Source organism: Phalacrocorax carbo, chromosome 3 (assembly GCF_963921805.1).
Source record: "Phalacrocorax carbo chromosome 3, bPhaCar2.1, whole genome shotgun sequence".
Taxonomy (NCBI): Eukaryota; Metazoa; Chordata; class Aves; order Suliformes; family Phalacrocoracidae; genus Phalacrocorax; species Phalacrocorax carbo.
Window position 1 is genome coordinate 20,569,308 of NC_087515.1, and position 9,813 is coordinate 20,579,120.

At 38.0% G+C, this 9,813-nt stretch overlaps 1 long non-coding RNA gene across 1 annotated transcript; it reads left to right on the forward strand.

Moving 5' to 3' along the window:
- The first annotated feature begins 546 nt into the window (after positions 1-546).
- Positions 547-9,507, forward strand: LOC135312821 (uncharacterized). The gene is made up of 3 exons (XR_010372439.1): positions 547-656; positions 4,706-4,806; positions 7,931-9,507. It is a non-coding gene; the product is annotated as an uncharacterized LOC135312821 (long non-coding RNA).
- The last annotated feature ends 306 nt before the right edge of the window (positions 9,508-9,813 follow it).

Sequence of the window (9,813 nt, forward strand, 5' to 3'; positions counted from 1 at the left end):
AGGGAATATTAGTGTTAAGGTTTATAAAACTATGATTCTTGATACTCCTGTGTAAAATTATTTAACAAGCACATTGTTTTAGTACTAATAGTTTCTCCTCCTCTGCGAAAATTTTGTAGCTTTAAACATGTGGTGTCACAGTCACACTTTTAATGTAGAGTCATTACAATATTTAGTATCGTGTTATTACTGGTGGGAAATATGTATTTGTAGAAGGCTTCAGTAAGCTTTGGGTCCAGTTTTCAGTGAGGTATTTAAAGGCAGAAAAGAGACAGTGAAAGACTTCAGTGAATAGCTTCTGTACGGTCAGGAGGGACTTCATGCAAGTATGGAGCGTTTCCCTGGGCTAGAAACCCAAATCATAATCAAAGAACTGCAATATTTTAAGAGATTCTGCCTCTTGGAGACTGCTTTTTTTCTTTCTGAGATGACTCTGGTTCAAATTAAATTGAAATCAGTCTTAAGACTCATATTTCACTGGATTTTGGATCTTCTGAAGACAAGTCACTGGCAAAAATTCTTTCAGATTTCTGAGCACATAAAGGGGTGATGTTGCAGCAGCAGCTGTGGAGGTGAACTGCGGACAATTGGTGGAGCAGAATCAGGCCCAGAGGTGGAAAGGGGAAGGACAGAGCAGCTTTCTCCTCCACAACAAGGTACTGGGTACTGTTTGAAATATCGACCATATTTCTCTAGCAGACTGAAAAATATGCTAGAAAAATATTGTTCAATATTAAGGTATAAGTAGCAGTAAATTACTGAGCTCCCTTTACAAAAAGAAATACAAAGGCTTCCCCCTATGACTGCCAAATGACTACCTGAATTTGGAATTGTAGCATATTTCTCCTCTAAAACTGCTACCAATCTTCCAAATACATGCAATAACTACATATGGACATGTTTAGCAAATCAGAAAGAAAAGATTGATTGCTGAGAATTTTTTTGTTTCCAATTATTTTCTACGTAAATGGTAAAATTCCAGATAAACAGAGTAACAAAATCCCACTGGTTTATCTGTAAGTATGCACTGGTTTAGAAATGCTATTAAAACTGCTTATTTGAAAATCACATAGCAAAGAAAACTAAAAACAAAAATCTCTTCATATTGATCTGCTTTAGGGTTACATGTAAACATTTGGTAGAGGAGTACCATTGTGAGCAAAATATTTAGTCCTGCTTCCATCACAACTCTGTATTTTAGCTTGAACTCTTTTATTCTCTTTCTTATTAAATTAACCTGATTTTTCATGCTGACAATATACAAGACATATTTTGCACGTCCAGTATATATGGCACTTGCTAAATCAGCTCCTGACACACCAGCTAATTTTAACAGGGGAGGCTAAGAGATACACCATTACTTACTATTTCTAATGTGTTTCTTAATATGAAACTTGTCATTTTCAGCTGTGATGCTGACTCAGCAGTAGGTTTATTTCCAGAATTACTAAAACAACTTTCCTCTCAGAGTAGCAAGGGACCTATGATTCACTGGTAGAGAACAGTGAAACAGAAGAGGCAGTTTTCCATCTTTTAATATTAAAAAATAAACTAGTAAGAGTTCATAAAACAGTCCTGGAGAACTTCTGGGACACAAAAAAGTGGCAGTAGATCTCATATTTCTGAGACATATTGAACACAACCTTATTTGATTTGGATTGCATTTTAAATGTATATCTTGCATTATTTTACATATTTAACCAGTGCTGCAAACCAAGATTCAGAGGGATCACTTCTTATTTGCTTATACCTACTTCATATATGTCAGAATCAATCACTTTTTCAGACAGATATTTTCTTACTCATATGCTGCAATAAAGTGACATTTTGTACATGTAAAATCTCTTTTGGTTCACGGCATTTAATGACTGCTTTTTCCCATTCCCAAGTTTTTGGGAACCTTCAGGTGCTAAGTACAGGATTCAGAGATTTAGAAGGGGCTGTTTTAAAAAATACTAGAACACCATTTAATTCGAAAGGGGACCTTTTCACTTAGGATATTTTTTCAGGATTTTTTTTTCTTCCTGTTATGAAAATGAACTATCTCACTTTCCATCATCATTGACAATTTTTTATTAAAAAGCAGAGGAATGCATGTTACTTCTCAGCTAATAAATCAGCACAAGACTTTTGCAAAGATACTTATATATTGACAAGATTTTGTGCAGACTTGAACAGGCATATACACATATGCACATAGATTGTATGTATAAAAGCCCCAAATTTGTAAGCTGTCATAAGAAAGGACTTTGTCTTTTCTACTGTCACGATTCTCAGCTAAGAGTAACCAAAACATCTTTTCTGGTCACCTCAAACCCTCTCCTTCTGAGCCAAGGAGAAAGCTGTAAAGAGAACCTCTCTCTTAAAGGGAGTAAAAGCTTGTGGAACAGCATCTCCACCAGCAACGTTTCATAGCCAGACACAAACTGCTATTCCGAGCCAGAAGAAGGTCATAGAAGACTGCCTTTGCTAACGCTTTTAGATATCACCAGCATTTATTGAAAATTATTCCCAAATTGCACTGATGGATTTACTTCTTTTTACTCTATGTCCATCTTAATGTTATTGGAGCTCTTTGATGTCTGTGGCATGGCTCACTGAGGACACTTGCTGCCCTTTAGCTATGGTTGGAGTGAGGGGCTCACACTTAGCTTCAGCCACTCCTCTCGGATCCTACACAGTTCCTGCCTGTGAAGTCCCAGAGAGGTGTCTCTTCTCACAGCTGCCTCCTTCAGGATGGGCACGAAGCCCCTTAGCAACACGGAACATCAATAAGACATGTACGAACCTTGTCGTGCTCTCCTCCAGCTCTCTTGCTGCTTGGAGGATGCAACTGGAGACAGAAGCAGCTGATGCTAGAGGAGAGAAAACCCGCTGATGAAAACCAAGCTTCACAACTCCCTCTCATTTGCCATCCCTTCTCCCTGACTCCTTGCATCCTGTTCCTCTGCTTGTGCTCCAAGTGTTCCTGAACATCCAAACAAGGCTCACAAAAAATGTATTTACCATTACAGTGAGCACCCTTCCTTCCTGGCAGATATGGACTTACTAAAAAGAATCAAAGGTTTTTATTTATTTTTAAACTTTTCTCTTGGAAGATATGAAGAAACTTGATTTTGGGAGAGAAGAAAAAAGCAGTTGTTCAGGCTCAAGTGACCTCTTTATCTGTGCTATTGCCCCTTACTGCCTCTGTGCTCCCTGTTCTCTAGGGACCCCAGACAAATACCATCCCAGTTGAAGGTCTGGGGTCCCATTCTGAAACTGTTTGAAGCAATTTGCCCAAGATACCCTCTGGCTCTTCTTAGCCCACTTTCACCAGGGCTTTGTCATGACTTTCCATAGCACCGCTCAGCTGGAATATTTCCAAAGTTAGTAGCTCAGGCCCACACAATCAGAAAAGCCCTTTGGACTTCTACTGACCTCTTCACATCCAGAACAAAATGCAGTACCCAGTTTGGACTCAGCCATCCCATGGAGACTACATGCTTCAGACTTTTCTCATCCTCAAAATTGCCTTATGGAATTAAGTCCAGCTCCTAACCACTGTAGAAAAAAAGAGTAAGTGCAATCTATCTTGAATATTAAGGAGCTGTCAGAGCAAAGGGAGGGACATGTATCTTCACAGATGTTCTCTGCAGTGTGTCCCTGCCCAAAACAGCAGACTATCACTGATACATCTTCACTAGGGAAGGATATTTACCTCACTCATAGTAACAAACTACTGGAGTCAATACAATCTATAGCCCTCACGTTTATGAAAGACAAGTTAAAAATAATGAAGTAATCTAGCATGGGGTTTGACCTATAACTTAAGCAAACATTTCAAACCACCTTCCTTATTCGGGACTTGGCCTCATCCTCATTGTCTTAAGGTAAGTGAACAAATTGAGAAACCCATGTTGCTAATGCACAGAAGACAATTGGGTTGCAGGCAGGCAGGGTCTAGTGGCTTAAGAAATTATTAACACTGACGGATCATTTTTATTGGCCAGACGTGGGGAAAATGACCGTCACACTGTACACTCTCCTCTATGGCTACTTATGTCAGATATAAATTACTCAGTGCTAATGCACGCTGCCCATGTCAAGCAAAGCAATAGCACAGGCATAATTTTGTTCATATGACTAATCTGAATTTGTAATCAGTGCTTTTTTTTTTTTGAGTGGGTGATGTTAATGGCTAATCCTTGCCATCACAGAGTAGGGGTTCAGTTTTGGGTTTGCCACAAAAATATTCTGTGATGTAGGCAAAATATTTAATCCTGCCATAGTTTTGTTTGTACAAATATGCTTACCTACTCCAATTTTATGTTTCATTTATTGAGCTTATAAGATTTTAGTGGCTGGACAGAATTTTACTCTGCATATGCATAAAAGAAAGTGTTCAGAATTGCAACAGATACTACTATAATCTGAATAAAAATATGCCACTGTGCCCAGCCTTGCATGTGTATCAACAGTATGTTTTGCACAGTTTTACATTATACGTTAATATATATGTATTCAGTATGAACCGCTGATACACAGTGTTCTTCTCCGTCACCTTCCCATTTTGACAGTCAGTTGTTTATACACTTAAACAATATATTAATAGAGGTTCAGAAAGAAAACAGTTAGATGTTTGCTGTTATCCCAGGATATTGTGTTCATTTTCTAATAAGTGCCTCTAGTACAGAGGTCCTAATCAATGTAAATATTGTTTAAGATGAACATTGCAGTGGGCATACCATGGAGCCAGACCACCAGCAGAGCATTAAACAAGGACAGATGTGAATGCCAGGATAAAAATGAAGACATTCCTGAAGTGTAAGTATGTTACTTATAATATATCTGTTTATAGGAAATGGTCATGAAAAGGAAAAAAAAAGGCAAAAACTTCTGGAAAATAAGAATACCAAATAAAATCATTATGTTGAGATACTGCAGTCATACATTTGCTAAAATAGCTAAATGAAAGCGCATGATATTCTGGTATCTTCAATAATTAAGATCTTATAAACTTAATCTTGTATGAATGTTGTTAATGACTTGACAAAGGTTTAACCACTTTGGTGGTAATCTGTACAGGAGCAAAATGCATGGTTTTATTTTATACACATTATTTTCTCTCTCAGAGGTAGTATTTTTTATAAGATTGGAGGGTCTAATTAGGATAACAGACAAATAGACTTACTCTGTCTCACAAGTCATTCAAGGAGAAGCAACGAGAGAGATAAACCTTTTCTAGTTCTCTCCTACTTCTTGCTTAATGGATTCATGTTGATTAATTCACTAGTTGCCAGTTTCCATGAGCAACCATACAGCATGCTTCCTACTGATATTTAAACACCAGTTTGTTCCTTGCTGGCTTTGTAGTCACCTCTCTGCGTTTCCCTGATTTGGAGATTACTGGTGACATTTGCAAGGGATATGGAGCTCACATCACACTGACTATTCATGGTACTTGTACACGTGCCCCTTCGAGTGCAGGGGAGGCAGGAATGCCTGCTGCTCTGGAACTGGCAATGGCACAGGCTGACCCACGTGGGGAAAGCAGGGGCAGGAATTCCCTCTGGGGTAGGTAGGTGGGATGGGGATCCCCTCTGGAGGAGGGCAGGGCCAGGGAGGGAAGTCCCCCAGGGTAAGTGGGGAGCAGTGGCATATTGACACAGGGGTTGGTTTGTAAATAGGACTGCCATTATTTCTCAGGCATGCCAGGGAGGACACAGTCCTCTCCTTTTGCTATGGGGAATGGATCTCAAAGGTTCTCATATGACCAAGGCATATTTTCATAGTGCTCAGTCCTCAATGACACCCAGAGCTGGAAGATCTCAGTCTCTAATGACCACTGAGAACTGAAACATCTGCTAGGTGGGAGTCTCTTAAAAGTCTTTGGCCCAAAAGCTGTAGCTTTGATCTATATAACTATGAATGCAATAGATTAATTTAAAGCAAGCCACAATATTTGATAGCTGAGTCATTATTAGGTTGTCATTACTGCAGAGCTCTTGGTAGGAGTCTGATTTAGCTTCAATATTGATTTCTCAAACAGTGATGGCAGAGAATCTGTTGGAACTAGCATATTGGATTACTGTCTAAGCCAACAACGATTTAGAACTGAGCTGATTAAACAGTACGGTTCAGGATAGGTCAGCAAACTTTTTTGTTCATTGTTTTCCATTTTGTAGTAAAATCAACTACGATAGCAGTCTTCTAAAATGTGACTAGCACAAACACTATTGTTGTTTGACATGGTGTATCAGATATAATGATTTCCATCCCAGATCTACAGCTTTGCTTTTTTACGTTCTTGATTGCATAATTGAAAGCAGCAGCTTTATCTTTCTTCTACCTTTGGTGGAAGTCATTCAATAAATAGTACCAATTACATTACAGCTTAGAAACAGTCTGATGTAAAAAGCACTGCATTTCACTAGCTCTTGCCCAATGCAAGAATACTGAACCAAGGCATTACATTAACTTTTAAGAAAATAACTGGAAGTATGTGTAGTGCGTGTCAATATTGAAAGCACCATTTAGACTGCAGAAAAAATCACTTAATGCCGGAATTATCCTGTATTCTGATCACCCTGCTGGGTGGTTATTCATGTCAAGTATAGGGTTTAATATTAAGAGCAGTCACTGCACTAAAAGGAAAAATATGTTTACTTTTTTTCAGAATTTATTTTGCATTTGCCCAGAAGCCAACTCCTACTAACATGGGTTGTTTTGGCAAAACTTAGAGAAAGCAGGACTGAACCCTAAAAATGACTTGCGGTTAGAAATACACCCCTTTCCTGAAAAAACACATACTTATGATTGACCACATGCATGTGAATATTTCCATGACTACAGAGGATATTGATTGGTCCCTATGGGACTATTAATTTGTATACATGCTGGAAGGATCAAGTTCTAATTTTGCTCAATATCAGAGCTAATTGCTGTAGATACTATTGACAAAAACTGGAGGTTGTGTCCTTGTTGTGGTAGCTGAGGATGTTCCATGAATTTTTTTCATGAGGTGGTTTATTACACATTCAGTTTTTTAAAACAGTCCAAATACCGTCAGAAACTATTTATACAATTAAATTTAACAACTATGAAATATGTGTTATGGTGCCAGTTTAAAACATATTCCTAATAGCTAGTTTTATATATGATGGACCACCAGGAAGCTGTCATCAGAATAATACTGTGCCTTTTTATACATTCTCTACAGTTCTTTTTACTTAATAGACTGTTTAATAACACTGTAGTCAAAACTGAACAATAGAGATTAATGATTTGATGTAAGAATACTTCAAGGTAAAAATTAAATGTCTATAACATTCCAGCTGGTGATATACTATGGAAAGCTCTCAAGCATGTAAAGAGTTTAAGAACCGTTTTAGAAAATTAACACATAGAGAGAAAATGCGAAGGGTGTGTGGTGTGAAGTATATCAGCAGGCAAGTTTTTTCTTTTCATGGAAAAGGTACTATAAAGACCACAAAAAAAAAAAAACACCACAAAAAAAAAACCACAAACTCTTACTTCAAGGAACTCCTCAAAGCTACAAAAGAGATTAAAAAGTGACCAAACCATAAAATAATAAATGGTGTGAGGGGAAGATACACTTTAATTGTTTGGGGTTTTTCTCAGTTATTCTTGCACGTGAAAACTTCTGTGTTGCAGAAACTGCATGAAACAGCAATGCCATATTTTTACTTAATGCTTTTGATTTACTGGGCTCATAAAATGAAAGACCAGAAGCTACTCTTAATATGGACTCATTCTACCACTAACGCATGCAGGCTGTTTTTTGTCTTAGTGTTAATACAAGAGAACCTTACTCAGTCTATTTATAAAACAGTGTAAATGTTGCCTCTGAAAAGGAAAAATAATGGTGTAAGGGTCTGCAACATCAGTCGCTAGATTAACAGCTCTCAGCTTGCTTTTGTTGTTTCAGCGTGATCCCTTGAAAACAAATTCACAAGGAAGAAACAAGGGACCAGAGAAAGCCCATTTCAAAAGCATTCCTGTGCAGGTGGAGGGACAGTTCCAGCTCCTGCAGAAGTGCCATTGCTGCTATTTTCAGCATCAGCCAAAGCTTAATTTCTCCTCCGTGGCCAACAGTTCTGGCTCAGCAGTCATCAGCAGTGTGGGTACAGCTCTGTTTCTCTCTCTCAGCTGGGACATACCAGCCCAGCAGCTGCTGCCTGTGTCCTGCACCAGCCCTGGGCTTCCTCACCCAGCACTGCCCAAAGATGCTCCCCACCACCTGCGGGCACCCCAAAAAATAGTCAAGCAAAATCCCTTTCTCTTGAATTAACAGCAATACTTCACCGAGCACCACAGGGATGGAAATGGCCCTTATTGTGGCTTTTGGCTTTGCAGCCACTTCCAGTAGGCAGCACGGGTCCTCTGGCAGCAGAAGCCAGCTGATATACTAAACTACGCTAAAGTAGTGTTTAGAGAAATAGTAATTACTAACATCCTCTCTCGGTCAAGCCGACACTAACCAGGCCTACTGCTAGGTGTGTGTATATACATACTCCCACTCAACAGATAAATAGATATGTGCATATACCCCAGGAAAAATACCTCTCAGTAAGGTGACAAGGTCTTACTTTAAATCAAGTGCTTGACACTAATAAAAACAATGTATTCGCCCATAAGATCTCACATATTGCCTGGGTACAAGGTAAGTCAATATTAAGCAAACCTTTATTTTCTGTACCCTCTGTTGGTTTTTTCTGTATCACAAGTATTCTTTGCATCTTTCTAGACATTTGTAAACAGACCCCTAAAATATAAGCTTATTATATTGTTTGCTTGAAATGAATATAATCAAAGGAAATACAGTGGAAATTTGGCAAGAATTGCATGCATTTGCGTTCTGTGGTTTTCAAATGGCCCAAAATGCTGACAATTTTACTTAAAGACGATCTATCATTACTGCCTCCCTTCTCATAAGGGATTTTACTATGCAAACTCTTTTGCCTGATTTTTTTTAAAGAATTACAGGTGGGAGGTAAAATCTTCACAGGTATCCACATGACTTGGGGGGTAATACCAAACTGATTAGGATGTCAAAGTACCTTTTGCAGAGAGGCAAAGGCTCATTAAATATTTAGATGTTTTGAAAATTTCATCTAATGCTTTTACCCAACAAATTTCCCTATAATTTTTGAAAGACTATCAATCAAATCAGCAGCAAATAATTCACAATCTCTTAATAGTAGACAAATCTAATTTATGATAAATGTTTGTGTATAACAAAATACCATTTGATGGTTTGATGAAGTCATCAAAGAGTAATTAGGAAAAAAATTCTTACTAGGCCATCTTATTGCCTACAGCTATTTGTTGCTATTCTTATTAGTAGAGAAATCAGGTACTGGCAGTTAACATAAACAGTGCACAGACAAAAGTGTTGATAGCTACCTTAGAGATACCATCAATAGAATTATGTATCTAATATGTTTCTGGCAGCATTTATTAGATATTGATTTCTGTAGAGGAAAAACAGTGGATGATTTTACAGAGACAAAATTAAATTAAAAAACACATCTGACTGAAACGATCTTGTTTTCTGTGAATTTGATTTTGCTCTCACTCAATACTCAATCCTGAAAGATGCCAAACAGCCTATCTCCATTTCAGCAAAATACTTAAATGCAGATTTAACCTTAATCCTATCAATTTTACTGAAACCACACATTTACCAATGTCAGAAAAAAAACTTCAGCAGAGCTACACATTAAAAGTGAGAAACTCAGTATTCACTGCAATTTGCTCAGAGGAAAGGAAGAGCCCTGCTTCATAATCAGAGTCTGAGTTAATTCTGGT